Source organism: Phalangium opilio, unplaced genomic scaffold (assembly GCF_054372755.1).
Source record: "Phalangium opilio isolate 3A_F unplaced genomic scaffold, DU_Popi_V2 ptg000009l_1, whole genome shotgun sequence".
NCBI classification, from domain to species: Eukaryota; Metazoa; Arthropoda; class Arachnida; order Opiliones; family Phalangiidae; genus Phalangium; species Phalangium opilio.
Window position 1 is genome coordinate 831434 of NW_028324146.1, and position 16585 is coordinate 848018.

Sequence of the window (16585 nt, forward strand, 5' to 3'; positions counted from 1 at the left end):
ATTAATTTGCATTTTATATCTCATTTTATTCTTAATCCTTGAATGAAACCCAGCAATCAGCCGTCGATAGCTCAGTTGGTAGAGCGGTGGACTGTAGAGTGACAATTGTAATCCATAGGTCGCTGGTTCAAATCCGGCTCGACGGAAGATTTATTTGCATTTTATATCTCATTTTATTCTTAATCCTTGAATGAAACCCAGCAATCAGCCGTCGATAGCTCAGTTGGTAGAGCGGTGGACTGTAGAGTGACAATTGTAATCCATAGGTCGCTGGTTCAAATCCGGCTCGACGGAAGATTTATTTGCATTTTATATCTCATTTTATTCTTAATCCTTGAATGAAACCCAGCAATCAGCCGTCGATAGGTCAGTTGGTAGAGCGGTGGACTGTAGAGTGACAATTGTAATCCATAGGTCGCTGGTTCAAATCCGGGTCGACGGAAGATTTATTTGCATTTTATATCTCATTTTATTCTTAATCCTTGAATGAAACCCAGCAATCAGCCGTCGATAGCTCAGTTGGTAGAGCGGTGGACTGTAGAGTGACAATTGTAATCCATAGGTCGCTGGTTCAAATCCGGCTCGACGGAAGATTTATTTGCATTTTATATCTCATTTTATTCTTAATCCTTGAATGAAACCCAGCAATCAGCCGTCGATAGCTCAGTTGGTAGAGCGGTGGAATGTAGAGTGACAATTGTAATCCATAGGTCGCTGGTTCAAATCCGGCTCGACGGAAGATTTATTTGCATTTTATATCTCATTTTATTCTTAATCCTTGAATGAAACCCAGCAATCAGCCGTCGATAGCTCAGTTGGTAGAGCGGTGGACTGTAGAGTGACAGTTGTAATCCATAGGTCGCTGGTTCAAATCCGGCTCGACGGAAGATTAATTTGCATTTTATATCTCATTTTATTCTTAATCCTTGAATGAAACCCAGCAATCAGCCGTCGATAGCTCAGTTGGTAGAGCGGTGGACTGTAGAGTGACAATTGTAATCCATAGGTCGCTGGTTCAAATCCGGCTCGAGGGAAGATTTATTTGCATTTTATATCTCATTTTATTCTTAATCCTTGAATGAAACCCAGCAATCAGCCGTCGATAGCTCAGTTGGTAGAGCGGTGGACTGTAAAGTGACAATTGTAATCCATAGGTCGCTGGTTCAAATCCGGTTCGACGGAAGATTTATTTGCATTTTATATCTAATTTTATTCTTAATCCTTGAATGAAACCCCGCAAACAGCCGTCGATAGCGCAGTTGGTAGAGCGGTGGACTGTAGAGTGACAATTGTAATCCATAGGTCGCTGGTTCAAATCCGGCTCGACGGAAGATTTATTTGCATTTGATATCTCATTTTATTCTTAATCCTTGAATGAAACCCGGCAATCAGCCGTCGATAGCTCAGTTGGTAGAGCGGTGGACTGTAGAGTGACAATTGTAATCCATAGGTCGCTGGTTCAAATCCGGCTCGACGGAAGATTTATTTGCATTTTATATCTCATTTTATTCTTAATCCTTGAATGAAACCCAGCAATCAGCCGTCGATAGCTCAGTTGGTATAGCGGTGGACTGTAGAGTGATAATTGTAACCCATAGGTCGCTGGTTCAAATCCGGCTCGACGGAAGATTTATTTGCATTTTATATCTCATTTTATTCTTAATCCTTGAATGAAACCCGGCAATCAGCCGTCGATAGCTCAGTTGGTAGAGCGGTGGACTGTAGAGTGACAATTGTAATCCATAGGTCGCTGGTTCAAATCCGGCTCGACGGAAGATTAATTTGCATTTTATATCTCATTTTATTCTTAATCCTTGAATGAAACCCAGCAATCAGCCGTCGATAGCTCAGTTGGTAGAGCGGTGGACTGTAGAGTGACAATTGTAATCCATAGGTCGCTGGTTCAAATCCGGCTCGACGGAAGATTTATTTGCATTTTATATCTCATTTTATTCTTAATCCTTGAATGAAACCCAGCAATCAGCCGTCGATAGCTCAGTTGGTAGAGCGGTGGACTGTAGAGTGACAATTGTAATCCATAGGTCGCTGGTTCAAATCCGGCTCGACGGAAGATTAATTTGCATTTTATATCTCATTTTATTCTTAATCCTTGAATGAAACCCAGCAATCAGCCGTCGATAGCTCAGGTGGTAGAGCGGTGGACTGTAGAGTGACAATTGTAATCCATAGGTCGCTGGTTCAAATCCGGCTCGACGGAAGATTTATTTGCATTTTATATCTCATTTTATTCTTAATCCTTGAATGAAACCCAGCAATCAGCCGTCGATAGCTCAGTTGGTAGAGCGGTGGACTGTAGAGTGACAGTTGTAATCCATAGGTCGCTGGTTCATATCCGGCTCGACGGAAGATTAATTTGCATTTTATATCTCATTTTATTCTTAATCCTTGAATGAAACCCAGCAATCAGCCGTCGATAGCTCAGTTGGTAGAGCGGTGGACTGTAGAGTGACAATTGTAATCCATAGGTCGCTGGTTCAAATCCGGCTCGACGGAAGATTTATTTGCATTTTATATCTCATTTTATTCTTAATCCTAGAATGAAACCCAGCAATCAGCCGTCGATAGCTCAGGTGGTAGAGCGGTGGACTGTAGAGTGACAATGGTAATCCATAGGTCGCTGGTTCAAATCCGGCTCGACGGAAGATTTATTTGCATTTTATATCTCATTTTATTCTTAATCCTTGAATGAAACCCAGCAATCAGCCGTCGATAGCTCAGTTGGTAGAGCGGTGGACTGTAGAGTGACAATTGTAACCCATAGGTCGCTGGTTCAAATCCGGCTCGACGGAAGATTTATTTGCATTTTATATCTCATTTTATTCTTAATCCTTGAATGAAACCCAGCAATCAGCCGTCGATAGCTCAGTTGGTAGAGCGGTGGACTGTAGAGTGACAATTGTAATCCATAGGTCGCTGGTTCAAATCCGGCTCGACGGAAGATTTATTTGCATTTTATATCTCATTTTATTCTTAATCCTTGAATGAAACCCAGCAAACAGCCGTCGATAGCTCAGTTGGTAGAGCGGTGGACTGTAGAGTGACAATTGTAATCCATAGGTCGCTGGTTCAAATCCGGCTCGACGGAAGATTAATTTGCATTTTATATCTCATTTTATTCTTAATCCTTGAATGAAACCCAGCAATCAGCCGTCGATAGCTCAGTTGGTAGAGCGGTGGACTGTAGAGTGACAATTGTAATCCATAGGTCGCTGGTTCAAATCCGGCTCGACGGAAGATTTATTTGCATTTTATATCTCATTTTATTCTTAATCCTTGAATGAAACCCAGCAATCAGCCGTCGATAGCTCAGTTGGTAGAGCGGTGGACTGTAGAGTGACAATTGTAATCCATAGGTCGCTGGTTCAAATCCGGCTCGACGGAAGATTTATTTGCATTTTATATCTCATTTTATTCTTAATCCTTGAATGAAACCCAGCAATCAGCCGTCGATAGCTCAGTTGGTAGAGCGGTGGACTGTAGAGTGACAATTGTAACCCATAGGTCGCTGGTTCAAATCCGGCTCGACGGAAGATTTATTTGCATTTTATATCTCATTTTATTCTTAATCCTTGAATGAAACCCAGCAAGCAGCCGTCGATAGCTCAGTTGGTAGAGCGGTGGACTGTAGAGTGACAATTGTAATCCATAGGTCGCTGGTTCAAATCCGGCTCGACGGAAGATTTATTTGCATTTTATATCTCATTTTATTCTTAATCCTTGAATGAAACCCAGCAATCAGCCGTCGATAGCTCAGTTGGTAGAGCGGTGGACTGTAGAGTGACAATTGTAATCCATAGGTCGCTGGTTCAAATCCGGCTCGACGGAAGATTTATTTGCATTTTATATCTCATTTTATTCTTAATCCTTGAATGAAACCCAGCAATCAGCCGTCGATAGCTCAGTTGGTAGAGCGGTGGACTGTAGAGTGACAATTGTAATCCATAGGTCGCTGGTTCAAATCCGGCTCGACGGAAGATTTATTTGCATTTTATATCTCATTTTATTCTTAATCCTTGAATGAAACCCAGCAATCAGCCGTCGATAGCTCAGGTGGTAGAGCGGTGGACTGTAGAGTGACAATTGTAATCCATAGGTCGCTGGTTCAAATCCGGCTCGACGGAAGATTTATTTGCATTTTATATCTCATTTTATTCTTAATCCTTGAATGAAACCCAGCAATCAGCCGTCGATAGCTCAGTTGGTAGAGCGGTGGACTGTAGAGTGACAATTGTAACCCATAGGTCGCTGGTTCAAATCCGGCTCGACGGAAGATTTATTTGCATTTTATATCTCATTTTATTCTTAATCCTTGAATGAAACCCAGCAATCAGCCGTCGATAGCTCAGTTGGTAGAGCGGTGGACTGTAGAGTGACAATTGTAATCCATAGGTCGCTGGTTCAAATCCGGCTCGACGGAAGATTTATTTGCATTTTATATCTCATTTTATTCTTAATCCTTGAATGAAACCCAGCAAACAGCCGTCGATAGCTCAGTTGGTAGAGCGGTGGACTGTAGAGTGACAATTGTAATCCATAGGTCGCTGGTTCAAATCCGGCTCGACGGAAGATTAATTTGCATTTTATATCTCATTTTATTCTTAATCCTTGAATGAAACCCAGCAATCAGCCGTCGATAGCTCAGTTGGTAGAGCGGTGGACTGTAGAGTGACAATTGTAATCCATAGGTCGCTGGTTCAAATCCGGCTCGACGGAAGATTTATTTGCATTTTATATCTCATTTTATTCTTAATCCTTGAATGAAACCCAGCAATCAGCCGTCGATAGCTCAGTTGGTAGAGCGGTGGACTGTAGAGTGACAATTGTAATCCATAGGTCGCTGGTTCAAATCCGGCTCGACGGAAGATTTATTTGCATTTTATATCTCATTTTATTCTTAATCCTTGAATGAAACCCAGCAATCAGCCGTCGATAGCTCAGTTGGTAGAGCGGTGGACTGTAGAGTGACAATTGTAACCCATAGGTCGCTGGTTCAAATCCGGCTCGACGGAAGATTTATTTGCATTTTATATCTCATTTTATTCTTAATCCTTGAATGAAACCCAGCAAGCAGCCGTCGATAGCTCAGTTGGTAGAGCGGTGGACTGTAGAGTGACAATTGTAATCCATAGGTCGCTGGTTCAAATCCGGCTCGACGGAAGATTTATTTGCATTTTATATCTCATTTTATTCTTAATCCTTGAATGAAACCCAGCAATCAGCCGTCGATAGCTCAGTTGGTAGAGCGGTGGACTGTAGAGTGACAATTGTAATCCATAGGTCGCTGGTTCAAATCCGGCTCGACGGAAGATTTATTTGCATTTTATATCTCATTTTATTCTTAATCCTTGAATGAAACCCAGCAATCAGCCGTCGATAGCTCAGTTGGTAGAGCGGTGGACTGTAGAGTGACAATTGTAATCCATAGGTCGCTGGTTCAAATCCGGCTCGACGGAAGATTTATTTGCATTTTATATCTCATTTTATTCTTAATCCTTGAATGAAACCCAGCAATCAGCCGTCGATAGCTCAGTTGGTAGAGCGGTGGACTGTAGAGTGACAATTGTAACCCATAGGTCGCTGGTTCAAATCCGGCTCGACGGAAGATTTATTTGCATTTTATATCTCATTTTATTCTTAATCCTTGAATGAAACCCAGCAAGCAGCCGTCGATAGCTCAGTTGGTAGAGCGGTGGACTGTAGAGTGACAATTGTAATCCATAGGTCGCTGGTTCAAATCCGGCTCGACGGAAGATTTATTTGCATTTTATATCTCATTTTATTCTTAATCCTTGAATGAAACCCAGCAATCAGCCGTCGATAGCTCAGTTGGTAGAGCGGTGGACTGTAGAGTGACAATTGTAATCCATAGGTCGCTGGTTCAAATCCGGCTCGACGGAAGATTTATTTGCATTTTATATCTCATTTTATTCTTAATCCTTGAATGAAACCCAGCAATCAGCCGTCGATAGCTCAGTTGGTAGAGCGGTGGACTGTAGAGTGACAATTGTAATCCATAGGTCGCTGGTTCAAATCCGGCTCGACGGAAGATTTATTTGCATTTTATATCTCATTTTATTCTTAATCCTTGAATGAAACCCAGCAATCAGCCGTCGATAGCTCAGTTGGTAGAGCGGTGGACTGTAGAGTGACAATTGTAACCCATAGGTCGCTGGTTCAAATCCGGCTCGACGGAAGATTTATTTGCATTTTATATCTCATTTTATTCTTAATCCTTGAATGAAACCCAGCAATCAGCCGTCGATAGCTCAGTTGGTAGAGCGGTGGACTGTAGAGTGACAATTGTAATCCATAGGTCGCTGGTTCAAATCCGGCTCGACGGAAGATTTATTTGCATTTTATATCTCATTTTATTCTTAATCCTTGAATGAAACCCAGCAATCAGCCGTCGATAGCTCAGTTGGTAGAGCGGTGGACTGTAAAGTGACAGTTGTAATCCATAGGTCGCTGGTTCAAATCCGGCTCGACGGAAGATTAATTTGCATTTTATATCTCATTTTATTCTTAATCCTTGAATGAAACCCAGCAATCAGCCGTCGATAGCTCAGATGGTAGAGCGGTGGACTGTAGAGTGACAATTGTAATCCATAGGTCGCTGGTTCAAATCCGGCTCGACGGAAGATTTATTTGCATTTTATATCTCATTTTATTCTTAATCCTTGAATGAAACCCAACAATCAGCCGTCGATAGCTCAGTTGGTAGAGCGGTGGACTGTAGAGTGACAATTGTAATCCATAGGTCGCTGGTTCAAATCCGGCTCGACGGAAGATTTATTTGCATTTTATATCTCATTTTATTCTTAATCCTTGAATGAAACCCAGCAATCAGCCGTCGATAGCTCAGTTGGTAGAGCGGTGGACTGTAGAGTGACAGTTGTAATCCATAGGTCGCTGGTTCAAATCCGGCTCGACGGAAGATTAATTTGCATTTTATATCTCATTTTATTCTTAATCCTTGAATGAAACCCAGCAATCAGCCGTCGATAGCTCAGTTGGTAGAGCGGTGGACTGTAGAGTGACAATTGTAATCCATAGGTCGCTGGTTCAAATCCGGCTCGACGGAAGATTTATTTGCATTTTATAGCTCATTTTATTTTTAATCCTTGAATGAAACCCAGCAATCAGCCGTCGATAGCTCAGTTGGTAGAGCGGTGGACTGTAGAGTGACGATTGTAATCCATAGGTCGCTGGTTCAAATCCGGCTCGACGGAAGATTTGTTTGCATTTTATATCTCATTTTATTCTTAATCCTTGAATGAAACCCAGCAATCAGCCGTCGATAGCTCAGTTGGTAGAGCGGTGGACTGTAGAGTGACAATTGTAACCCATAGGTCGCTGGTTCAAATCCGGCTCGACGGAAGATTTATTTGCATTTTATATCTCATTTTATTCTTAATCCTTGAATGAAACCCAGCAATCAGCCGTCGATAGATCAGTTGGTAGAGCGGTGGACTGTAGAGTGACAATTGTAATCCATAGGTCGCTGGTTCAAATCCGGCTCGACGGAAGATTTATTTGCATTTTATATCTCATTTTATTCTTAATCCTTGAATGAAACCCAGCAAACAGCCGTCGATAGCTCAGTTGGTAGAGCGGTGGACTGTAGAGTGACAATTGTAATCCATAGGTCGCTGGTTCAAATCCGGCTCGACGGAAGATTAATTTGCATTTTATATCTCATTTTATTCTTAATCCTTGAATGAAACCCAGCAATCAGCCGTCGATAGCTCAGTTGGTAGAGCGGTGGACTGTAGAGTGACAATTGTAATCCATAGGTCGCTGGTTCGAATCCGGCTCGACGGAAGATTTATTTGCATTTTATATCTCATTTTATTCTTAATCCTTGAATGAAACCCAGCAATCAGCCGTCGATAGCTCAGTTGGTAGAGCGGTGGACTGTAGAGTGACAATTGTAATCCATAGGTAGCTGGTTCAAATCCGGCTCGACGGAAGATTTATTTGCATTTTATATCTCATTTTATTCTTAATCCTCGAATGAAACCCAGCAATCAGCCGTCGATAGCTCAGTTGGTAGAGCGGTGGACTGTAGAGTGACAATTGTAATCCATAGGTCGCTGGTTCAAATTCGGCTCGACGGAAGATTTATTTGCATTTTATATCTCATTTTATTCTTAATCCTTGAATGAAACCCAGCAATCAGCCGTCGATAGCTCAGTTGGTAGAGCGGTGGACTGTAGAGTGACAATTGTAACCCATAGGTCGCTGGTTCAAATCCGGCTCGACGGAAGATTAATTTGCATTTTATATCTCATTTTATTCTTAATCCTTGAATGAAACCCAGCAATCAGCCGTCGATAGCTCAGTTGGTAGAGCGGTGGACTGTAGAGTGACAATTGCAATCCATAGGTCGCTGGTTCAAATCCGGCTCGACGGAAGATTTATTTGCATTTTATATCTCATTTTATTCTTAATCCTTGAATGAAACCCAGCAAGCAGCCGTCGATAGCTCAGTTGGTAGAGCGGTGGACAGTAGAGTGACAATTGTAATCCATAGGTCGCTGGTTCAAATCCGGCTCGACGGAAGATTAATTTGCATTTTATATCTCATTTTATTCTTAATCCTTGAATGAAACCCAGCAATCAGCCGTCGATAGCTCAGTTGGTAGAGCGGTGGACTGTAGAGTGACAATTGTAATCCATAGGTCGCTGGTTCAAATCCGGCTCGACGGAAGATTTATTTGCATTTTATATCTCATTTTATTCTTAATCCTTGAATGAAATCCAGCAATCAGCCGTCGATAGCTCAGTTGGTAGAGCGGTGGACTGTAGAGTGACAATTGTAATCCATAGGTCGCTGGTTCAAATCCGGCTCGACGGAAGATTTATTTGCATTTTATATCTCATTTTATTCTTAATCCTTGAATGAAACCCAGCAAACAGCCGTCGATAGCTCAGTTGGTAGAGCGGTGGACTGTAGAGTGACAATTGTAATCCATAGGTCGCTGGTTCAAATCCGGCTCGACGGAAGATTAATTTGCATTTTATATCTCATTTTATTCTTAATCCATGAATGAAACCCAGCAATCAGCCGTCGATAGCTCAGTTGGTAGAGCGGTGGACTGTAGAGTGACAATTGTAATCCATAGGTCGCTGGTTCAAATCCGGCTCGACGGAAGATTTATTTGCATTTTATATCTCAATTTATTCTTAATCCTTGAATGAAACCCAGCAATCAGCCGTCGATAGCTCAGTTGGTAGAGCGGTGGACTGTAGAGTGACAATTGTAATCCATAGGTCGCTGGTTCAAATCCGGCTCGACGGAAGATTAATTTGCATTTTATATCTCATTTTATTCTTAATCCTTGAATGAAACCCAGCAATCAGCCGTCGATAGCTCAGTTGGTAGAGCGGTGGACTGTAGAGTGACAATTGTAATCCATAGGTCGCTGGTTCAAATCCGGCTCGACGGAAGATTTATTTGCATTTTATATCTCATTTTATTCTTAATCCTTGAATGAAACCCAGCAAGCAGCCGTCGATAGCTCAGTTGGTAGAGCGGTGGACTGTAGAGTGACAATTGTAATCCATAGGTCGCTGGTTCAAATCCGGCTCGACGGAAGATTAATTTGCATTTTATATCTCATTTTATTCTTAATCCTTGAATGAAACCCAGCAATCAGCCGTCGATAGCTCAGTTGGTAGAGCGGTGGACTGTAGAGTGACAATTGTAATCCATAGGTCGCTGGTTCAAATCCGGCTCGACGGAAGATTTATTTGCATTTTATATCTCATTTTATTCTTAATCCTTGAATGAAACCCAGCAAGCAGCCGTCGATAGCTCAGTTGGTAGAGCGGTGGACAGTAGAGTGACAATTGTAATCCATAGGTCGCTGGTTCAAATCCGGCTCGACGGAAGATTAATTTGCATTTTATATCTCATTTTATTCTTAATCCTTGAATGAAACCCAGCAATCAGCCGTCGATAGCTCAGTTGGTAGAGCGGTGGACTGTAGAGTGACAATTGTAATCCATAGGTCGCTGGTTCAAATCCGGCTCGACGGAAGATTTATTTGCATTTTATATCTCATTTTATTCTTAATCCTTGAATGAAATCCAGCAATCAGCCGTCGATAGCTCAGTTGGTAGAGCGGTGGACTGTAGAGTGACAATTGTAATCCATAGGTCGCTGGTTCAAATCCGGCTCGACGGAAGATTTATTTGCATTTTATATCTCATTTTATTCTTAATCCTTGAATGAAACCCAGCAAACAGCCGTCGATAGCTCAGTTGGTAGAGCGGTGGACTGTAGAGTGACAATTGTAATCCATAGGTCGCTGGTTCAAATCCGGCTCGACGGAAGATTAATTTGCATTTTATATCTCATTTTATTCTTAATCCATGAATGAAACCCAGCAATCAGCCGTCGATAGCTCAGTTGGTAGAGCGGTGGACTGTAGAGTGACAATTGTAATCCATAGGTCGCTGGTTCAAATCCGGCTCGACGGAAGATTTATTTGCATTTTATATCTCAATTTATTCTTAATCCTTGAATGAAACCCAGCAATCAGCCGTCGATAGCTCAGTTGGTAGAGCGGTGGACTGTAGAGTGACAATTGTAATCCATAGGTCGCTGGTTCAAATCCGGCTCGACGGAAGATTAATTTGCATTTTATATCTCATTTTATTCTTAATCCTTGAATGAAACCCAGCAATCAGCCGTCGATAGCTCAGTTGGTAGAGCGGTGGACTGTAGAGTGACAATTGTAATCCATAGGTCGCTGGTTCAAATCCGGCTCGACGGAAGATTTATTTGCATTTTATATCTCATTTTATTCTTAATCCTTGAATGAAACCCAGCAAGCAGCCGTCGATAGCTCAGTTGGTAGCGCGGTGGACTGTAGAGTGACAATTGTAATCCATAGGTCGCTGGTTCAAATCCGGCTCGACGGAAGATTAATTTGCATTTTATATCTCATTTTATTCTTAATCCTTGAATGAAACCCAGCAATCAGCCGTCGATAGCTCAGTTGGTAGAGCGGTGGACTGTAGAGTGACAATTGTAATCCATAGGTCGCTGGTTCAAATCCGGCTCGACGGAAGATTTATTTGCATTTTATATCTCATTTTATTCTTAATCCTTGAATGAAACCCAGCAAACAGCCGTCGATAGCTCAGTTGGTAGAGCGGTGGACTGTAGAGTGACAATTGTAATCCATAGGTCGCTGGTTCAAATCCGGCTCGACGGAAGATTTATTTGCATTTTATATCTCATTTTATTCTTAATCCTTGAATGAAACCCAGCAAGCAGCCGTCGATAGCTCAGATGGTAGAGCGGTGGACTGTAGAGTGACAATTGTAATCCATAGGTCGCTGGTTCAAATCCGGCTCGACGGAAGATTAATTTGCATTTTATATCTCATTTTATTCTTAATCCTTGAATGAAACCCAGCAATCAGCCGTCGATAGCTCAGTTGGTAGAGCGGTGGACTGTAGAGTGACAATTGTAATCCATAGGTCGCTGGTTCAAATCCGGCTCGACGGAAGATTTATTTGCATTTTATATCTCATTTTATTCTTAATCCTTGAATGAAACCCAGCAAGCAGCCGTCGATAGCTCAGTTGGTAGAGCGGTGGACTGTAGAGTGACAATTGTAATCCATAGGTCGCTGGTTCAAATCCGGCTCGACGGAAGATTAATTTGCATTTTATATCTCATTTTATTCTTAATCCTTGAATGAAACCCAGCAATCAGCCGTCGATAGCTCAGTTGGTAGAGCGGTGGACTGTAGAGTGACAATTGTAATCCATAGGTCGCTGGTTCAAATCCGGCTCGACGGAAGATTTATTTGCATTTTATATCTCATTTTATTCTTAATCCTTGAATGAAACCCAGCAAGCAGCCGTCGATAGCTCAGTTGGTAGAGCGGTGGACAGTAGAGTGACAATTGTAATCCATAGGTTGCTGGTTCAAATCCGGCTCGACGGAAGATTAATTTGCATTTTATATCTCATTTTATTCTTAATCCTTGAATGAAACCCAGCAATCAGCCGTCGATAGCTCAGTTGGTAGAGCGGTGGACTGTAGAGTGACAATTGTAATCCATAGGTCGCTGGTTCAAACCCGGCTCGACGGAAGATTAATTTGCATTTTATATCTCATTTTATTCTTAATCCTTGAATGAAACCCAGCAATCAGCCGTCGATAGCTCAGTTGGTAGAGCGGTGGACTGTAGAGTGACAATTGTAATCCATAGGTCGCTGGTTCAAATCCGGCTCCACGGAAGATTTATTTGCATTTTATATCTCATTTTATTCTTAATCCTTGAATGAAACCCAGCAAGCAGCCGTCGATAGCTCAGTTGGTAGAGCGGTGGACTGTAGAGTGACAATTGTAATCCATAGGTCGCTGGTTCAAATCCGGCTCCACGGAAGATTTATTTGCATTTTATATCTCATTTTATTCTTAATCCTTGAATGAAACCCAGCAAGCAGCCGTCGATAGCTCAGTTGGTAGAGCGGTGGACTGTAGAGTGACAATTGTAATCCATAGGTCGCTGGTTCAAATCCGGCTCGACGGAAGATTAATTTGCATTTTATATCTCATTTTATTCTTAATCCTTGAATGAAACCCAGCAATCAGCCGTCGATAGCTCAGTTGGTAGAGCGGTGGACTGTAGAGTGACAATTGTAATCCATAGGTCGCTGGTTCAAATCCGGCTCGACGGAAGATTAATTTGCATTTTATATCTTATTTTATTCTTAATCCTTGAATGAAAACCAGCAATCAGCCGTCGATAGCTCAGTTGGTAGAGCGGTGGACTGTAGAGTGACAATTGTAATCCATAGGTCGCTGGTTCAAATCCGGCTCGACGGAAGATTTATTTGCATTTTATATCTCATTTTATTCTTAATCCTTGAATGAAACCCAGCAAGCAGCCGTCGATAGCTCAGTTGGTAGAGCGGTGGACTGTAGAGTGACAATTGTAATCCATAGGTCGCTGGTTCAAATCCGGCTCGACGGAAGATTAATTTGCATTTTATATCTCATTTTATTCTTAATCCTTGAATGAAACCCAGCAATCAGCCGTCGATAGCTCAGTTGGTAGAGCGGTGGACTGTAGAGTGACAATTGTAATCCATAGGTCGCTGGTTCAAATCCGGCTCGACGGAAGATTTATTTGCATTTTATATCTCATTTTATTCTTAATCCTTGAATGAAATCCAGCAATCAGCCGTCGATAGCTCAGTTGGTAGAGCGGTGGACTGTAGAGTGACAATTGTAATCCATAGGTCGCTGGTTCAAATCCGGCTCGACGGAAGATTTATTTGCATTTTATATCTCATTTTATTCTTAATCCTTGAATGAAACCCAGCAAACAGCCGTCGATAGCTCAGTTGGTAGAGCGGTGGACTGTAGAGTGACAATTGTAATCCATAGGTCGCTGGTTCAAATCCGGCTCGACGGAAGATTAATTTGCATTTTATATCTCATTTTATTCTTAATCCTTGAATGAAACCCAGCAATCAGCCGTCGATAGCTCAGTTGGTAGAGCGGTGGACTGTAGAGTGACAATTGTAATCCATAGGTCGCTGGTTCAAATCCGGCTCGACGGAAGATTTATTTGCATTTTATATCTCATTTTATTCTTAATCCTTGAATGAAATCCAGCAATCAGCCGTCGATAGCTCAGTTGGTAGAGCGGTGGACTGTAGAGTGACAATTGTAATCCATAGGTCGCTGGTTCAAATCCGGCTCGACGGAAGATTTATTTGCATTTTATATCTCATTTTATTCTTAATCCTTGAATGAAATCCAGCAATCAGCCGTCGATAGCTCAGTTGGTAGAGCGGTGGACTGTAGAGTGACAATTGTAATCCATAGGTCGCTGGTTCAAATCCGGCTCGACGGAAGATTTATTTGCATTTTATATCTCATTTTATTCTTAATCCTTGAATGAAATCCAGCAATCAGCCGTCGATAGCTCAGTTGGTAGAGCGGTGGACTGTAGAGTGACAATTGTAATCCATAGGTCGCTGGTTCAAATCCGGCTCGACGGAAGATTTATTTGCATTTTATATCTCATTTTATTCTTAATCCTTGAATGAAACCCAGCAAGCAGCCGTCGATAGCTCAGTTGGTAGAGCGGTGGACTGTAGAGTGACAATTGTAATCCATAGGTCGCTGGTTCAAATCCGGCTCGACGGAAGATTAATTTGCATTTTATATCTCATTTTATTCTTAATCCTTGAATGAAACCCAGCAATCAGCCGTCGATAGCTCAGTTGGTAGAGCGGTGGACTGTAGAGTGACAATTGTAATCCATAGGTCGCTGGTTCAAATCCGGCTCGACGGAAGATTTATTTGCATTTTATATCTCATTTTATTCTTAATCCTTGAATGAAACCCAGCAATCAGCCGTCGATAGCTCAGTTGGTAGAGCGGTGGACTGTAGAGTGACAATTGTAATCCATAGGTCGCTGGTTCAAATCCGGCTCGACGGAAGATTAATTTGCATTTTATATCTCATTTTATTCTTAATCCTTGAATGAAACCCAGCAATCAGCCGTCGATAGCTCAGTTGGTAGAGCGGTGGACTGTAGAGTGACAATTGTAATCCATAGGTCGCTGGTTCAAATCCGGCTCGACGGAAGATTTATTTGCATTTTATGTCTCATTTTATTCTTAATCCTTGAATGAAACCCAGCAAGCAGCCGTCGATAGCTCAGTTGGTAGAGCGGTGGACAGTAGAGTGACAATTGTAATCCATAGGTCGCTGGTTCAAATCCGGCTCGACGGAAGATTAATTTGCATTTTATATCTCATTTTATTCTTAATCCTTGAATGAAACCCAGCAATCAGCCGTCGATAGCTCAGTTGGTAGAGCGGTGGACTGTAGAGTGACAATTGTAATCCATAGGTCGCTGGTTCAAATCCGGCTCGACGGAAGATTTATTTGCATTTTATATCTCATTTTATTCTTAATCCTTGAATGAAACCCAGCAATCAGCCGTCGATAGCTCAGTTGGTAGAGCGGTGGACTGTAGAGTGACAATTGTAATCCATAGGTCGCTGGTTCAAATCCGGCTCGACGGAAGATTTATTTGCATTTTATATCTCATTTTATTCTTAATCCTTGAATGAAACCCAGCAATCAGCCGTCGATAGCTCAGTTGGTAGAGCGGTGGACTGTAGAGTGACAATTGTAATCCATAGGTCGCTGGTTCAAATCCGGCTCGACGGAAGATTTATTTGCATTTTATATCTCATTTTATTCTTAATCCTTGAATGAAACCCAGCAATCAGCCGTCGATAGCTCAGTTGGTAGAGCGGTGGACTGTAGAGTGACAGTTGTAATCCATAGGTCGCTGGTTCAAATCCGGCTCGACGGAAGATTAATTTGCATTTTATATCTCATTTTATTCTTAATCCTTGAATGAAACCCAGCAATCAGCCGTCGATAGCTCAGTTGGTAGAGCGGTGGACTGTAGAGTGACAATTGTAATCCATAGGTCGCTGGTTCAAATCCGGCTCGACGGAAGATTTATTTGCATTTTATATCTCATTTTATTCTTAATCCTTGAATGAAACCCAGCAATCAGCCGTCGATAGCTCAGTTGGTAGAGCGGTGGACTGTAGAGTGACAATTGTAATCCATAGGTCGCTGGTTCAAATTCGGCTCGACGGAAGATTTATTTGCATTTTATATCTCATTTTATTCTTAATCCTTGAATGAAACCCAGCAAACAGTCCGTCGATAGCTCAGTTGGTAGAGCGGTGGACTGTAGAGTGACAATTGTAATCCATAGGTCGCTGGTTCAAATCCGGCTCGACGGAAGATTAATTTGCATTTTTATATCTCATTTTATTCTTAATCCTTGAATGAAACCCAGCAATCAGCCGTCGATAGCTCAGTTGGTAGAGCGGTGGACTGTAGAGTGACAATTGTAATCCATAGGTCGCTGGTTCAAATCCGGCTCGACGGAAGATTTATTTGCATTTTATATCTCATTTTATTCTTAATCCTTGAATGAAACCCAGCAATCAGCCGTCGATAGCTCAGTTGGTAGAGCGGTGGACTGTAGAGTGACAATTGTAATCCATAGGTCGCTGGTTCAAATCCGGCTCGACGGAAGATTAATTTGCATTTTATATCTCATTTTATTCTTAATCCTTGAATGAAACCCAGCAATCAGCCGTCGATAGCTCAGTTGGTAGAGCGGTGGACTGTAGAGTGACAATTGTAATCCATAGGTCGCTGGTTCAAATCCGGCTCGACGGAAGATTTATTTGCATTTTATATCTCATTTTATTCTTAATCCTTGAATGAAACCCAGCAATCAGCCGTCGATAGCTCAGTTGGTAGAGCGGTGGACTGTAGAGTGACAGTTGTAATCCATAGGTCGCTGGTTCAAATCCGGCTCGACGGAAGATTAATTTGCATTTTATATCTCATTTTATTCTTAATCCTTGAATGAAACCCAGCAATCAGCCGTCGATAGCTCAGTTGGTAGAGCGGTGGACTGTAGAGTGACAATTGTAATCCATAGGTCGCTGGTTCAAATCCGGCTCGACGGAAGATTTAAT

At 42.0% G+C, this 16585-nt stretch overlaps 112 non-coding genes across 112 annotated transcripts; all 112 read left to right on the plus strand.

Annotated features, from left to right (window-relative positions):
* Positions 1–60: 60 nt before the first annotated feature.
* TRNAY-GUA (transfer RNA tyrosine (anticodon GUA)) lies at positions 61–146 on the plus strand. Its single transcript is given in 2 exon segments — positions 61–97; positions 111–146. It is a non-coding gene; the product is annotated as a tRNA-Tyr (tRNA).
* A 62-nt stretch (positions 147–208) lies between these two features.
* TRNAY-GUA (transfer RNA tyrosine (anticodon GUA)) lies at positions 209–294 on the plus strand. The gene is given in 2 exon segments: positions 209–245; positions 259–294. It is a non-coding gene; the product is annotated as a tRNA-Tyr (tRNA).
* A 62-nt stretch (positions 295–356) lies between these two features.
* On the plus strand, positions 357–442 carry TRNAY-GUA (transfer RNA tyrosine (anticodon GUA)). Its single transcript is given in 2 exon segments — positions 357–393; positions 407–442. It is a non-coding gene; the product is annotated as a tRNA-Tyr (tRNA).
* Positions 443–504: 62 nt separating this feature from the next.
* On the plus strand, positions 505–590 carry TRNAY-GUA (transfer RNA tyrosine (anticodon GUA)). Its single transcript is given in 2 exon segments — positions 505–541; positions 555–590. It is a non-coding gene; the product is annotated as a tRNA-Tyr (tRNA).
* Positions 591–652: 62 nt separating this feature from the next.
* Positions 653–738, plus strand: TRNAY-GUA (transfer RNA tyrosine (anticodon GUA)). Its single transcript is given in 2 exon segments — positions 653–689; positions 703–738. It is a non-coding gene; the product is annotated as a tRNA-Tyr (tRNA).
* A 62-nt stretch (positions 739–800) lies between these two features.
* Positions 801–886, plus strand: TRNAY-GUA (transfer RNA tyrosine (anticodon GUA)). The gene is given in 2 exon segments: positions 801–837; positions 851–886. It is a non-coding gene; the product is annotated as a tRNA-Tyr (tRNA).
* A 62-nt stretch (positions 887–948) lies between these two features.
* On the plus strand, positions 949–1034 carry TRNAY-GUA (transfer RNA tyrosine (anticodon GUA)). Its single transcript is given in 2 exon segments — positions 949–985; positions 999–1034. It is a non-coding gene; the product is annotated as a tRNA-Tyr (tRNA).
* A 62-nt stretch (positions 1035–1096) lies between these two features.
* Positions 1097–1182, plus strand: TRNAY-GUA (transfer RNA tyrosine (anticodon GUA)). Its single transcript is given in 2 exon segments — positions 1097–1133; positions 1147–1182. It is a non-coding gene; the product is annotated as a tRNA-Tyr (tRNA).
* A 62-nt stretch (positions 1183–1244) lies between these two features.
* Positions 1245–1330, plus strand: TRNAY-GUA (transfer RNA tyrosine (anticodon GUA)). Its single transcript is given in 2 exon segments — positions 1245–1281; positions 1295–1330. It is a non-coding gene; the product is annotated as a tRNA-Tyr (tRNA).
* A 62-nt stretch (positions 1331–1392) lies between these two features.
* TRNAY-GUA (transfer RNA tyrosine (anticodon GUA)) lies at positions 1393–1478 on the plus strand. The gene is given in 2 exon segments: positions 1393–1429; positions 1443–1478. It is a non-coding gene; the product is annotated as a tRNA-Tyr (tRNA).
* A 62-nt stretch (positions 1479–1540) lies between these two features.
* TRNAY-GUA (transfer RNA tyrosine (anticodon GUA)) lies at positions 1541–1626 on the plus strand. The gene is given in 2 exon segments: positions 1541–1577; positions 1591–1626. It is a non-coding gene; the product is annotated as a tRNA-Tyr (tRNA).
* A 62-nt stretch (positions 1627–1688) lies between these two features.
* On the plus strand, positions 1689–1774 carry TRNAY-GUA (transfer RNA tyrosine (anticodon GUA)). Its single transcript is given in 2 exon segments — positions 1689–1725; positions 1739–1774. It is a non-coding gene; the product is annotated as a tRNA-Tyr (tRNA).
* A 62-nt stretch (positions 1775–1836) lies between these two features.
* TRNAY-GUA (transfer RNA tyrosine (anticodon GUA)) lies at positions 1837–1922 on the plus strand. The gene is given in 2 exon segments: positions 1837–1873; positions 1887–1922. It is a non-coding gene; the product is annotated as a tRNA-Tyr (tRNA).
* A 62-nt stretch (positions 1923–1984) lies between these two features.
* TRNAY-GUA (transfer RNA tyrosine (anticodon GUA)) lies at positions 1985–2070 on the plus strand. Its single transcript is given in 2 exon segments — positions 1985–2021; positions 2035–2070. It is a non-coding gene; the product is annotated as a tRNA-Tyr (tRNA).
* Positions 2071–2132: 62 nt separating this feature from the next.
* TRNAY-GUA (transfer RNA tyrosine (anticodon GUA)) lies at positions 2133–2218 on the plus strand. The gene is given in 2 exon segments: positions 2133–2169; positions 2183–2218. It is a non-coding gene; the product is annotated as a tRNA-Tyr (tRNA).
* A 62-nt stretch (positions 2219–2280) lies between these two features.
* TRNAY-GUA (transfer RNA tyrosine (anticodon GUA)) lies at positions 2281–2366 on the plus strand. The gene is given in 2 exon segments: positions 2281–2317; positions 2331–2366. It is a non-coding gene; the product is annotated as a tRNA-Tyr (tRNA).
* A 62-nt stretch (positions 2367–2428) lies between these two features.
* TRNAY-GUA (transfer RNA tyrosine (anticodon GUA)) lies at positions 2429–2514 on the plus strand. The gene is given in 2 exon segments: positions 2429–2465; positions 2479–2514. It is a non-coding gene; the product is annotated as a tRNA-Tyr (tRNA).
* A 62-nt stretch (positions 2515–2576) lies between these two features.
* TRNAY-GUA (transfer RNA tyrosine (anticodon GUA)) lies at positions 2577–2662 on the plus strand. Its single transcript is given in 2 exon segments — positions 2577–2613; positions 2627–2662. It is a non-coding gene; the product is annotated as a tRNA-Tyr (tRNA).
* A 62-nt stretch (positions 2663–2724) lies between these two features.
* Positions 2725–2810, plus strand: TRNAY-GUA (transfer RNA tyrosine (anticodon GUA)). The gene is given in 2 exon segments: positions 2725–2761; positions 2775–2810. It is a non-coding gene; the product is annotated as a tRNA-Tyr (tRNA).
* Positions 2811–2872: 62 nt separating this feature from the next.
* Positions 2873–2958, plus strand: TRNAY-GUA (transfer RNA tyrosine (anticodon GUA)). Its single transcript is given in 2 exon segments — positions 2873–2909; positions 2923–2958. It is a non-coding gene; the product is annotated as a tRNA-Tyr (tRNA).
* Positions 2959–3020: 62 nt separating this feature from the next.
* Positions 3021–3106, plus strand: TRNAY-GUA (transfer RNA tyrosine (anticodon GUA)). Its single transcript is given in 2 exon segments — positions 3021–3057; positions 3071–3106. It is a non-coding gene; the product is annotated as a tRNA-Tyr (tRNA).
* Positions 3107–3168: 62 nt separating this feature from the next.
* On the plus strand, positions 3169–3254 carry TRNAY-GUA (transfer RNA tyrosine (anticodon GUA)). Its single transcript is given in 2 exon segments — positions 3169–3205; positions 3219–3254. It is a non-coding gene; the product is annotated as a tRNA-Tyr (tRNA).
* A 62-nt stretch (positions 3255–3316) lies between these two features.
* Positions 3317–3402, plus strand: TRNAY-GUA (transfer RNA tyrosine (anticodon GUA)). The gene is given in 2 exon segments: positions 3317–3353; positions 3367–3402. It is a non-coding gene; the product is annotated as a tRNA-Tyr (tRNA).
* A 62-nt stretch (positions 3403–3464) lies between these two features.
* Positions 3465–3550, plus strand: TRNAY-GUA (transfer RNA tyrosine (anticodon GUA)). The gene is given in 2 exon segments: positions 3465–3501; positions 3515–3550. It is a non-coding gene; the product is annotated as a tRNA-Tyr (tRNA).
* A 62-nt stretch (positions 3551–3612) lies between these two features.
* TRNAY-GUA (transfer RNA tyrosine (anticodon GUA)) lies at positions 3613–3698 on the plus strand. The gene is given in 2 exon segments: positions 3613–3649; positions 3663–3698. It is a non-coding gene; the product is annotated as a tRNA-Tyr (tRNA).
* Positions 3699–3760: 62 nt separating this feature from the next.
* On the plus strand, positions 3761–3846 carry TRNAY-GUA (transfer RNA tyrosine (anticodon GUA)). The gene is given in 2 exon segments: positions 3761–3797; positions 3811–3846. It is a non-coding gene; the product is annotated as a tRNA-Tyr (tRNA).
* Positions 3847–3908: 62 nt separating this feature from the next.
* TRNAY-GUA (transfer RNA tyrosine (anticodon GUA)) lies at positions 3909–3994 on the plus strand. Its single transcript is given in 2 exon segments — positions 3909–3945; positions 3959–3994. It is a non-coding gene; the product is annotated as a tRNA-Tyr (tRNA).
* Positions 3995–4056: 62 nt separating this feature from the next.
* Positions 4057–4142, plus strand: TRNAY-GUA (transfer RNA tyrosine (anticodon GUA)). The gene is given in 2 exon segments: positions 4057–4093; positions 4107–4142. It is a non-coding gene; the product is annotated as a tRNA-Tyr (tRNA).
* Positions 4143–4204: 62 nt separating this feature from the next.
* TRNAY-GUA (transfer RNA tyrosine (anticodon GUA)) lies at positions 4205–4290 on the plus strand. The gene is given in 2 exon segments: positions 4205–4241; positions 4255–4290. It is a non-coding gene; the product is annotated as a tRNA-Tyr (tRNA).
* Positions 4291–4352: 62 nt separating this feature from the next.
* On the plus strand, positions 4353–4438 carry TRNAY-GUA (transfer RNA tyrosine (anticodon GUA)). The gene is given in 2 exon segments: positions 4353–4389; positions 4403–4438. It is a non-coding gene; the product is annotated as a tRNA-Tyr (tRNA).
* Positions 4439–4500: 62 nt separating this feature from the next.
* Positions 4501–4586, plus strand: TRNAY-GUA (transfer RNA tyrosine (anticodon GUA)). The gene is given in 2 exon segments: positions 4501–4537; positions 4551–4586. It is a non-coding gene; the product is annotated as a tRNA-Tyr (tRNA).
* A 62-nt stretch (positions 4587–4648) lies between these two features.
* Positions 4649–4734, plus strand: TRNAY-GUA (transfer RNA tyrosine (anticodon GUA)). The gene is given in 2 exon segments: positions 4649–4685; positions 4699–4734. It is a non-coding gene; the product is annotated as a tRNA-Tyr (tRNA).
* Positions 4735–4796: 62 nt separating this feature from the next.
* On the plus strand, positions 4797–4882 carry TRNAY-GUA (transfer RNA tyrosine (anticodon GUA)). Its single transcript is given in 2 exon segments — positions 4797–4833; positions 4847–4882. It is a non-coding gene; the product is annotated as a tRNA-Tyr (tRNA).
* A 62-nt stretch (positions 4883–4944) lies between these two features.
* TRNAY-GUA (transfer RNA tyrosine (anticodon GUA)) lies at positions 4945–5030 on the plus strand. The gene is given in 2 exon segments: positions 4945–4981; positions 4995–5030. It is a non-coding gene; the product is annotated as a tRNA-Tyr (tRNA).
* A 62-nt stretch (positions 5031–5092) lies between these two features.
* TRNAY-GUA (transfer RNA tyrosine (anticodon GUA)) lies at positions 5093–5178 on the plus strand. Its single transcript is given in 2 exon segments — positions 5093–5129; positions 5143–5178. It is a non-coding gene; the product is annotated as a tRNA-Tyr (tRNA).
* A 62-nt stretch (positions 5179–5240) lies between these two features.
* TRNAY-GUA (transfer RNA tyrosine (anticodon GUA)) lies at positions 5241–5326 on the plus strand. The gene is given in 2 exon segments: positions 5241–5277; positions 5291–5326. It is a non-coding gene; the product is annotated as a tRNA-Tyr (tRNA).
* A 62-nt stretch (positions 5327–5388) lies between these two features.
* Positions 5389–5474, plus strand: TRNAY-GUA (transfer RNA tyrosine (anticodon GUA)). The gene is given in 2 exon segments: positions 5389–5425; positions 5439–5474. It is a non-coding gene; the product is annotated as a tRNA-Tyr (tRNA).
* A 62-nt stretch (positions 5475–5536) lies between these two features.
* TRNAY-GUA (transfer RNA tyrosine (anticodon GUA)) lies at positions 5537–5622 on the plus strand. The gene is given in 2 exon segments: positions 5537–5573; positions 5587–5622. It is a non-coding gene; the product is annotated as a tRNA-Tyr (tRNA).
* Positions 5623–5684: 62 nt separating this feature from the next.
* On the plus strand, positions 5685–5770 carry TRNAY-GUA (transfer RNA tyrosine (anticodon GUA)). The gene is given in 2 exon segments: positions 5685–5721; positions 5735–5770. It is a non-coding gene; the product is annotated as a tRNA-Tyr (tRNA).
* A 62-nt stretch (positions 5771–5832) lies between these two features.
* On the plus strand, positions 5833–5918 carry TRNAY-GUA (transfer RNA tyrosine (anticodon GUA)). Its single transcript is given in 2 exon segments — positions 5833–5869; positions 5883–5918. It is a non-coding gene; the product is annotated as a tRNA-Tyr (tRNA).
* A 62-nt stretch (positions 5919–5980) lies between these two features.
* TRNAY-GUA (transfer RNA tyrosine (anticodon GUA)) lies at positions 5981–6066 on the plus strand. Its single transcript is given in 2 exon segments — positions 5981–6017; positions 6031–6066. It is a non-coding gene; the product is annotated as a tRNA-Tyr (tRNA).
* Positions 6067–6128: 62 nt separating this feature from the next.
* TRNAY-GUA (transfer RNA tyrosine (anticodon GUA)) lies at positions 6129–6214 on the plus strand. Its single transcript is given in 2 exon segments — positions 6129–6165; positions 6179–6214. It is a non-coding gene; the product is annotated as a tRNA-Tyr (tRNA).
* Positions 6215–6276: 62 nt separating this feature from the next.
* On the plus strand, positions 6277–6362 carry TRNAY-GUA (transfer RNA tyrosine (anticodon GUA)). Its single transcript is given in 2 exon segments — positions 6277–6313; positions 6327–6362. It is a non-coding gene; the product is annotated as a tRNA-Tyr (tRNA).
* A 62-nt stretch (positions 6363–6424) lies between these two features.
* On the plus strand, positions 6425–6510 carry TRNAY-GUA (transfer RNA tyrosine (anticodon GUA)). The gene is given in 2 exon segments: positions 6425–6461; positions 6475–6510. It is a non-coding gene; the product is annotated as a tRNA-Tyr (tRNA).
* Positions 6511–6572: 62 nt separating this feature from the next.
* Positions 6573–6658, plus strand: TRNAY-GUA (transfer RNA tyrosine (anticodon GUA)). The gene is given in 2 exon segments: positions 6573–6609; positions 6623–6658. It is a non-coding gene; the product is annotated as a tRNA-Tyr (tRNA).
* Positions 6659–6720: 62 nt separating this feature from the next.
* On the plus strand, positions 6721–6806 carry TRNAY-GUA (transfer RNA tyrosine (anticodon GUA)). The gene is given in 2 exon segments: positions 6721–6757; positions 6771–6806. It is a non-coding gene; the product is annotated as a tRNA-Tyr (tRNA).
* Positions 6807–6868: 62 nt separating this feature from the next.
* Positions 6869–6954, plus strand: TRNAY-GUA (transfer RNA tyrosine (anticodon GUA)). The gene is given in 2 exon segments: positions 6869–6905; positions 6919–6954. It is a non-coding gene; the product is annotated as a tRNA-Tyr (tRNA).
* Positions 6955–7016: 62 nt separating this feature from the next.
* Positions 7017–7102, plus strand: TRNAY-GUA (transfer RNA tyrosine (anticodon GUA)). The gene is given in 2 exon segments: positions 7017–7053; positions 7067–7102. It is a non-coding gene; the product is annotated as a tRNA-Tyr (tRNA).
* Positions 7103–7164: 62 nt separating this feature from the next.
* TRNAY-GUA (transfer RNA tyrosine (anticodon GUA)) lies at positions 7165–7250 on the plus strand. The gene is given in 2 exon segments: positions 7165–7201; positions 7215–7250. It is a non-coding gene; the product is annotated as a tRNA-Tyr (tRNA).
* A 62-nt stretch (positions 7251–7312) lies between these two features.
* TRNAY-GUA (transfer RNA tyrosine (anticodon GUA)) lies at positions 7313–7398 on the plus strand. Its single transcript is given in 2 exon segments — positions 7313–7349; positions 7363–7398. It is a non-coding gene; the product is annotated as a tRNA-Tyr (tRNA).
* Positions 7399–7460: 62 nt separating this feature from the next.
* Positions 7461–7546, plus strand: TRNAY-GUA (transfer RNA tyrosine (anticodon GUA)). Its single transcript is given in 2 exon segments — positions 7461–7497; positions 7511–7546. It is a non-coding gene; the product is annotated as a tRNA-Tyr (tRNA).
* A 62-nt stretch (positions 7547–7608) lies between these two features.
* Positions 7609–7694, plus strand: TRNAY-GUA (transfer RNA tyrosine (anticodon GUA)). The gene is given in 2 exon segments: positions 7609–7645; positions 7659–7694. It is a non-coding gene; the product is annotated as a tRNA-Tyr (tRNA).
* Positions 7695–7756: 62 nt separating this feature from the next.
* Positions 7757–7842, plus strand: TRNAY-GUA (transfer RNA tyrosine (anticodon GUA)). Its single transcript is given in 2 exon segments — positions 7757–7793; positions 7807–7842. It is a non-coding gene; the product is annotated as a tRNA-Tyr (tRNA).
* Positions 7843–7904: 62 nt separating this feature from the next.
* TRNAY-GUA (transfer RNA tyrosine (anticodon GUA)) lies at positions 7905–7990 on the plus strand. The gene is given in 2 exon segments: positions 7905–7941; positions 7955–7990. It is a non-coding gene; the product is annotated as a tRNA-Tyr (tRNA).
* Positions 7991–8052: 62 nt separating this feature from the next.
* On the plus strand, positions 8053–8138 carry TRNAY-GUA (transfer RNA tyrosine (anticodon GUA)). Its single transcript is given in 2 exon segments — positions 8053–8089; positions 8103–8138. It is a non-coding gene; the product is annotated as a tRNA-Tyr (tRNA).
* A 62-nt stretch (positions 8139–8200) lies between these two features.
* On the plus strand, positions 8201–8286 carry TRNAY-GUA (transfer RNA tyrosine (anticodon GUA)). The gene is given in 2 exon segments: positions 8201–8237; positions 8251–8286. It is a non-coding gene; the product is annotated as a tRNA-Tyr (tRNA).
* A 62-nt stretch (positions 8287–8348) lies between these two features.
* TRNAY-GUA (transfer RNA tyrosine (anticodon GUA)) lies at positions 8349–8434 on the plus strand. Its single transcript is given in 2 exon segments — positions 8349–8385; positions 8399–8434. It is a non-coding gene; the product is annotated as a tRNA-Tyr (tRNA).
* A 62-nt stretch (positions 8435–8496) lies between these two features.
* On the plus strand, positions 8497–8582 carry TRNAY-GUA (transfer RNA tyrosine (anticodon GUA)). Its single transcript is given in 2 exon segments — positions 8497–8533; positions 8547–8582. It is a non-coding gene; the product is annotated as a tRNA-Tyr (tRNA).
* A 62-nt stretch (positions 8583–8644) lies between these two features.
* TRNAY-GUA (transfer RNA tyrosine (anticodon GUA)) lies at positions 8645–8730 on the plus strand. Its single transcript is given in 2 exon segments — positions 8645–8681; positions 8695–8730. It is a non-coding gene; the product is annotated as a tRNA-Tyr (tRNA).
* A 62-nt stretch (positions 8731–8792) lies between these two features.
* TRNAY-GUA (transfer RNA tyrosine (anticodon GUA)) lies at positions 8793–8878 on the plus strand. The gene is given in 2 exon segments: positions 8793–8829; positions 8843–8878. It is a non-coding gene; the product is annotated as a tRNA-Tyr (tRNA).
* Positions 8879–8940: 62 nt separating this feature from the next.
* TRNAY-GUA (transfer RNA tyrosine (anticodon GUA)) lies at positions 8941–9026 on the plus strand. The gene is given in 2 exon segments: positions 8941–8977; positions 8991–9026. It is a non-coding gene; the product is annotated as a tRNA-Tyr (tRNA).
* Positions 9027–9088: 62 nt separating this feature from the next.
* On the plus strand, positions 9089–9174 carry TRNAY-GUA (transfer RNA tyrosine (anticodon GUA)). The gene is given in 2 exon segments: positions 9089–9125; positions 9139–9174. It is a non-coding gene; the product is annotated as a tRNA-Tyr (tRNA).
* A 62-nt stretch (positions 9175–9236) lies between these two features.
* On the plus strand, positions 9237–9322 carry TRNAY-GUA (transfer RNA tyrosine (anticodon GUA)). The gene is given in 2 exon segments: positions 9237–9273; positions 9287–9322. It is a non-coding gene; the product is annotated as a tRNA-Tyr (tRNA).
* Positions 9323–9384: 62 nt separating this feature from the next.
* TRNAY-GUA (transfer RNA tyrosine (anticodon GUA)) lies at positions 9385–9470 on the plus strand. The gene is given in 2 exon segments: positions 9385–9421; positions 9435–9470. It is a non-coding gene; the product is annotated as a tRNA-Tyr (tRNA).
* Positions 9471–9532: 62 nt separating this feature from the next.
* Positions 9533–9618, plus strand: TRNAY-GUA (transfer RNA tyrosine (anticodon GUA)). Its single transcript is given in 2 exon segments — positions 9533–9569; positions 9583–9618. It is a non-coding gene; the product is annotated as a tRNA-Tyr (tRNA).
* Positions 9619–9680: 62 nt separating this feature from the next.
* Positions 9681–9766, plus strand: TRNAY-GUA (transfer RNA tyrosine (anticodon GUA)). Its single transcript is given in 2 exon segments — positions 9681–9717; positions 9731–9766. It is a non-coding gene; the product is annotated as a tRNA-Tyr (tRNA).
* A 62-nt stretch (positions 9767–9828) lies between these two features.
* TRNAY-GUA (transfer RNA tyrosine (anticodon GUA)) lies at positions 9829–9914 on the plus strand. Its single transcript is given in 2 exon segments — positions 9829–9865; positions 9879–9914. It is a non-coding gene; the product is annotated as a tRNA-Tyr (tRNA).
* A 62-nt stretch (positions 9915–9976) lies between these two features.
* On the plus strand, positions 9977–10062 carry TRNAY-GUA (transfer RNA tyrosine (anticodon GUA)). The gene is given in 2 exon segments: positions 9977–10013; positions 10027–10062. It is a non-coding gene; the product is annotated as a tRNA-Tyr (tRNA).
* A 62-nt stretch (positions 10063–10124) lies between these two features.
* On the plus strand, positions 10125–10210 carry TRNAY-GUA (transfer RNA tyrosine (anticodon GUA)). The gene is given in 2 exon segments: positions 10125–10161; positions 10175–10210. It is a non-coding gene; the product is annotated as a tRNA-Tyr (tRNA).
* Positions 10211–10272: 62 nt separating this feature from the next.
* Positions 10273–10358, plus strand: TRNAY-GUA (transfer RNA tyrosine (anticodon GUA)). Its single transcript is given in 2 exon segments — positions 10273–10309; positions 10323–10358. It is a non-coding gene; the product is annotated as a tRNA-Tyr (tRNA).
* A 62-nt stretch (positions 10359–10420) lies between these two features.
* TRNAY-GUA (transfer RNA tyrosine (anticodon GUA)) lies at positions 10421–10506 on the plus strand. Its single transcript is given in 2 exon segments — positions 10421–10457; positions 10471–10506. It is a non-coding gene; the product is annotated as a tRNA-Tyr (tRNA).
* A 62-nt stretch (positions 10507–10568) lies between these two features.
* TRNAY-GUA (transfer RNA tyrosine (anticodon GUA)) lies at positions 10569–10654 on the plus strand. The gene is given in 2 exon segments: positions 10569–10605; positions 10619–10654. It is a non-coding gene; the product is annotated as a tRNA-Tyr (tRNA).
* A 62-nt stretch (positions 10655–10716) lies between these two features.
* Positions 10717–10802, plus strand: TRNAY-GUA (transfer RNA tyrosine (anticodon GUA)). The gene is given in 2 exon segments: positions 10717–10753; positions 10767–10802. It is a non-coding gene; the product is annotated as a tRNA-Tyr (tRNA).
* A 62-nt stretch (positions 10803–10864) lies between these two features.
* TRNAY-GUA (transfer RNA tyrosine (anticodon GUA)) lies at positions 10865–10950 on the plus strand. Its single transcript is given in 2 exon segments — positions 10865–10901; positions 10915–10950. It is a non-coding gene; the product is annotated as a tRNA-Tyr (tRNA).
* A 62-nt stretch (positions 10951–11012) lies between these two features.
* Positions 11013–11098, plus strand: TRNAY-GUA (transfer RNA tyrosine (anticodon GUA)). The gene is given in 2 exon segments: positions 11013–11049; positions 11063–11098. It is a non-coding gene; the product is annotated as a tRNA-Tyr (tRNA).
* A 62-nt stretch (positions 11099–11160) lies between these two features.
* TRNAY-GUA (transfer RNA tyrosine (anticodon GUA)) lies at positions 11161–11246 on the plus strand. The gene is given in 2 exon segments: positions 11161–11197; positions 11211–11246. It is a non-coding gene; the product is annotated as a tRNA-Tyr (tRNA).
* Positions 11247–11308: 62 nt separating this feature from the next.
* TRNAY-GUA (transfer RNA tyrosine (anticodon GUA)) lies at positions 11309–11394 on the plus strand. Its single transcript is given in 2 exon segments — positions 11309–11345; positions 11359–11394. It is a non-coding gene; the product is annotated as a tRNA-Tyr (tRNA).
* A 62-nt stretch (positions 11395–11456) lies between these two features.
* TRNAY-GUA (transfer RNA tyrosine (anticodon GUA)) lies at positions 11457–11542 on the plus strand. Its single transcript is given in 2 exon segments — positions 11457–11493; positions 11507–11542. It is a non-coding gene; the product is annotated as a tRNA-Tyr (tRNA).
* A 62-nt stretch (positions 11543–11604) lies between these two features.
* TRNAY-GUA (transfer RNA tyrosine (anticodon GUA)) lies at positions 11605–11690 on the plus strand. The gene is given in 2 exon segments: positions 11605–11641; positions 11655–11690. It is a non-coding gene; the product is annotated as a tRNA-Tyr (tRNA).
* A 62-nt stretch (positions 11691–11752) lies between these two features.
* On the plus strand, positions 11753–11838 carry TRNAY-GUA (transfer RNA tyrosine (anticodon GUA)). The gene is given in 2 exon segments: positions 11753–11789; positions 11803–11838. It is a non-coding gene; the product is annotated as a tRNA-Tyr (tRNA).
* Positions 11839–11900: 62 nt separating this feature from the next.
* TRNAY-GUA (transfer RNA tyrosine (anticodon GUA)) lies at positions 11901–11986 on the plus strand. Its single transcript is given in 2 exon segments — positions 11901–11937; positions 11951–11986. It is a non-coding gene; the product is annotated as a tRNA-Tyr (tRNA).
* A 62-nt stretch (positions 11987–12048) lies between these two features.
* TRNAY-GUA (transfer RNA tyrosine (anticodon GUA)) lies at positions 12049–12134 on the plus strand. Its single transcript is given in 2 exon segments — positions 12049–12085; positions 12099–12134. It is a non-coding gene; the product is annotated as a tRNA-Tyr (tRNA).
* A 62-nt stretch (positions 12135–12196) lies between these two features.
* Positions 12197–12282, plus strand: TRNAY-GUA (transfer RNA tyrosine (anticodon GUA)). Its single transcript is given in 2 exon segments — positions 12197–12233; positions 12247–12282. It is a non-coding gene; the product is annotated as a tRNA-Tyr (tRNA).
* A 62-nt stretch (positions 12283–12344) lies between these two features.
* TRNAY-GUA (transfer RNA tyrosine (anticodon GUA)) lies at positions 12345–12430 on the plus strand. Its single transcript is given in 2 exon segments — positions 12345–12381; positions 12395–12430. It is a non-coding gene; the product is annotated as a tRNA-Tyr (tRNA).
* A 62-nt stretch (positions 12431–12492) lies between these two features.
* Positions 12493–12578, plus strand: TRNAY-GUA (transfer RNA tyrosine (anticodon GUA)). Its single transcript is given in 2 exon segments — positions 12493–12529; positions 12543–12578. It is a non-coding gene; the product is annotated as a tRNA-Tyr (tRNA).
* A 62-nt stretch (positions 12579–12640) lies between these two features.
* TRNAY-GUA (transfer RNA tyrosine (anticodon GUA)) lies at positions 12641–12726 on the plus strand. The gene is given in 2 exon segments: positions 12641–12677; positions 12691–12726. It is a non-coding gene; the product is annotated as a tRNA-Tyr (tRNA).
* A 62-nt stretch (positions 12727–12788) lies between these two features.
* On the plus strand, positions 12789–12874 carry TRNAY-GUA (transfer RNA tyrosine (anticodon GUA)). The gene is given in 2 exon segments: positions 12789–12825; positions 12839–12874. It is a non-coding gene; the product is annotated as a tRNA-Tyr (tRNA).
* Positions 12875–12936: 62 nt separating this feature from the next.
* TRNAY-GUA (transfer RNA tyrosine (anticodon GUA)) lies at positions 12937–13022 on the plus strand. The gene is given in 2 exon segments: positions 12937–12973; positions 12987–13022. It is a non-coding gene; the product is annotated as a tRNA-Tyr (tRNA).
* Positions 13023–13084: 62 nt separating this feature from the next.
* On the plus strand, positions 13085–13170 carry TRNAY-GUA (transfer RNA tyrosine (anticodon GUA)). The gene is given in 2 exon segments: positions 13085–13121; positions 13135–13170. It is a non-coding gene; the product is annotated as a tRNA-Tyr (tRNA).
* A 62-nt stretch (positions 13171–13232) lies between these two features.
* Positions 13233–13318, plus strand: TRNAY-GUA (transfer RNA tyrosine (anticodon GUA)). The gene is given in 2 exon segments: positions 13233–13269; positions 13283–13318. It is a non-coding gene; the product is annotated as a tRNA-Tyr (tRNA).
* A 62-nt stretch (positions 13319–13380) lies between these two features.
* TRNAY-GUA (transfer RNA tyrosine (anticodon GUA)) lies at positions 13381–13466 on the plus strand. The gene is given in 2 exon segments: positions 13381–13417; positions 13431–13466. It is a non-coding gene; the product is annotated as a tRNA-Tyr (tRNA).
* A 62-nt stretch (positions 13467–13528) lies between these two features.
* TRNAY-GUA (transfer RNA tyrosine (anticodon GUA)) lies at positions 13529–13614 on the plus strand. The gene is given in 2 exon segments: positions 13529–13565; positions 13579–13614. It is a non-coding gene; the product is annotated as a tRNA-Tyr (tRNA).
* A 62-nt stretch (positions 13615–13676) lies between these two features.
* TRNAY-GUA (transfer RNA tyrosine (anticodon GUA)) lies at positions 13677–13762 on the plus strand. Its single transcript is given in 2 exon segments — positions 13677–13713; positions 13727–13762. It is a non-coding gene; the product is annotated as a tRNA-Tyr (tRNA).
* A 62-nt stretch (positions 13763–13824) lies between these two features.
* Positions 13825–13910, plus strand: TRNAY-GUA (transfer RNA tyrosine (anticodon GUA)). Its single transcript is given in 2 exon segments — positions 13825–13861; positions 13875–13910. It is a non-coding gene; the product is annotated as a tRNA-Tyr (tRNA).
* A 62-nt stretch (positions 13911–13972) lies between these two features.
* On the plus strand, positions 13973–14058 carry TRNAY-GUA (transfer RNA tyrosine (anticodon GUA)). The gene is given in 2 exon segments: positions 13973–14009; positions 14023–14058. It is a non-coding gene; the product is annotated as a tRNA-Tyr (tRNA).
* A 62-nt stretch (positions 14059–14120) lies between these two features.
* TRNAY-GUA (transfer RNA tyrosine (anticodon GUA)) lies at positions 14121–14206 on the plus strand. The gene is given in 2 exon segments: positions 14121–14157; positions 14171–14206. It is a non-coding gene; the product is annotated as a tRNA-Tyr (tRNA).
* A 62-nt stretch (positions 14207–14268) lies between these two features.
* Positions 14269–14354, plus strand: TRNAY-GUA (transfer RNA tyrosine (anticodon GUA)). The gene is given in 2 exon segments: positions 14269–14305; positions 14319–14354. It is a non-coding gene; the product is annotated as a tRNA-Tyr (tRNA).
* A 62-nt stretch (positions 14355–14416) lies between these two features.
* On the plus strand, positions 14417–14502 carry TRNAY-GUA (transfer RNA tyrosine (anticodon GUA)). The gene is given in 2 exon segments: positions 14417–14453; positions 14467–14502. It is a non-coding gene; the product is annotated as a tRNA-Tyr (tRNA).
* A 62-nt stretch (positions 14503–14564) lies between these two features.
* On the plus strand, positions 14565–14650 carry TRNAY-GUA (transfer RNA tyrosine (anticodon GUA)). Its single transcript is given in 2 exon segments — positions 14565–14601; positions 14615–14650. It is a non-coding gene; the product is annotated as a tRNA-Tyr (tRNA).
* A 62-nt stretch (positions 14651–14712) lies between these two features.
* Positions 14713–14798, plus strand: TRNAY-GUA (transfer RNA tyrosine (anticodon GUA)). Its single transcript is given in 2 exon segments — positions 14713–14749; positions 14763–14798. It is a non-coding gene; the product is annotated as a tRNA-Tyr (tRNA).
* A 62-nt stretch (positions 14799–14860) lies between these two features.
* On the plus strand, positions 14861–14946 carry TRNAY-GUA (transfer RNA tyrosine (anticodon GUA)). The gene is given in 2 exon segments: positions 14861–14897; positions 14911–14946. It is a non-coding gene; the product is annotated as a tRNA-Tyr (tRNA).
* A 62-nt stretch (positions 14947–15008) lies between these two features.
* On the plus strand, positions 15009–15094 carry TRNAY-GUA (transfer RNA tyrosine (anticodon GUA)). Its single transcript is given in 2 exon segments — positions 15009–15045; positions 15059–15094. It is a non-coding gene; the product is annotated as a tRNA-Tyr (tRNA).
* A 62-nt stretch (positions 15095–15156) lies between these two features.
* On the plus strand, positions 15157–15242 carry TRNAY-GUA (transfer RNA tyrosine (anticodon GUA)). Its single transcript is given in 2 exon segments — positions 15157–15193; positions 15207–15242. It is a non-coding gene; the product is annotated as a tRNA-Tyr (tRNA).
* A 62-nt stretch (positions 15243–15304) lies between these two features.
* Positions 15305–15390, plus strand: TRNAY-GUA (transfer RNA tyrosine (anticodon GUA)). The gene is given in 2 exon segments: positions 15305–15341; positions 15355–15390. It is a non-coding gene; the product is annotated as a tRNA-Tyr (tRNA).
* A 62-nt stretch (positions 15391–15452) lies between these two features.
* Positions 15453–15538, plus strand: TRNAY-GUA (transfer RNA tyrosine (anticodon GUA)). Its single transcript is given in 2 exon segments — positions 15453–15489; positions 15503–15538. It is a non-coding gene; the product is annotated as a tRNA-Tyr (tRNA).
* Positions 15539–15600: 62 nt separating this feature from the next.
* Positions 15601–15686, plus strand: TRNAY-GUA (transfer RNA tyrosine (anticodon GUA)). Its single transcript is given in 2 exon segments — positions 15601–15637; positions 15651–15686. It is a non-coding gene; the product is annotated as a tRNA-Tyr (tRNA).
* A 63-nt stretch (positions 15687–15749) lies between these two features.
* On the plus strand, positions 15750–15835 carry TRNAY-GUA (transfer RNA tyrosine (anticodon GUA)). The gene is given in 2 exon segments: positions 15750–15786; positions 15800–15835. It is a non-coding gene; the product is annotated as a tRNA-Tyr (tRNA).
* Positions 15836–15898: 63 nt separating this feature from the next.
* Positions 15899–15984, plus strand: TRNAY-GUA (transfer RNA tyrosine (anticodon GUA)). Its single transcript is given in 2 exon segments — positions 15899–15935; positions 15949–15984. It is a non-coding gene; the product is annotated as a tRNA-Tyr (tRNA).
* Positions 15985–16046: 62 nt separating this feature from the next.
* Positions 16047–16132, plus strand: TRNAY-GUA (transfer RNA tyrosine (anticodon GUA)). Its single transcript is given in 2 exon segments — positions 16047–16083; positions 16097–16132. It is a non-coding gene; the product is annotated as a tRNA-Tyr (tRNA).
* Positions 16133–16194: 62 nt separating this feature from the next.
* Positions 16195–16280, plus strand: TRNAY-GUA (transfer RNA tyrosine (anticodon GUA)). The gene is given in 2 exon segments: positions 16195–16231; positions 16245–16280. It is a non-coding gene; the product is annotated as a tRNA-Tyr (tRNA).
* A 62-nt stretch (positions 16281–16342) lies between these two features.
* Positions 16343–16428, plus strand: TRNAY-GUA (transfer RNA tyrosine (anticodon GUA)). The gene is given in 2 exon segments: positions 16343–16379; positions 16393–16428. It is a non-coding gene; the product is annotated as a tRNA-Tyr (tRNA).
* A 62-nt stretch (positions 16429–16490) lies between these two features.
* On the plus strand, positions 16491–16576 carry TRNAY-GUA (transfer RNA tyrosine (anticodon GUA)). Its single transcript is given in 2 exon segments — positions 16491–16527; positions 16541–16576. It is a non-coding gene; the product is annotated as a tRNA-Tyr (tRNA).
* The last annotated feature ends 9 nt before the right edge of the window (positions 16577–16585 follow it).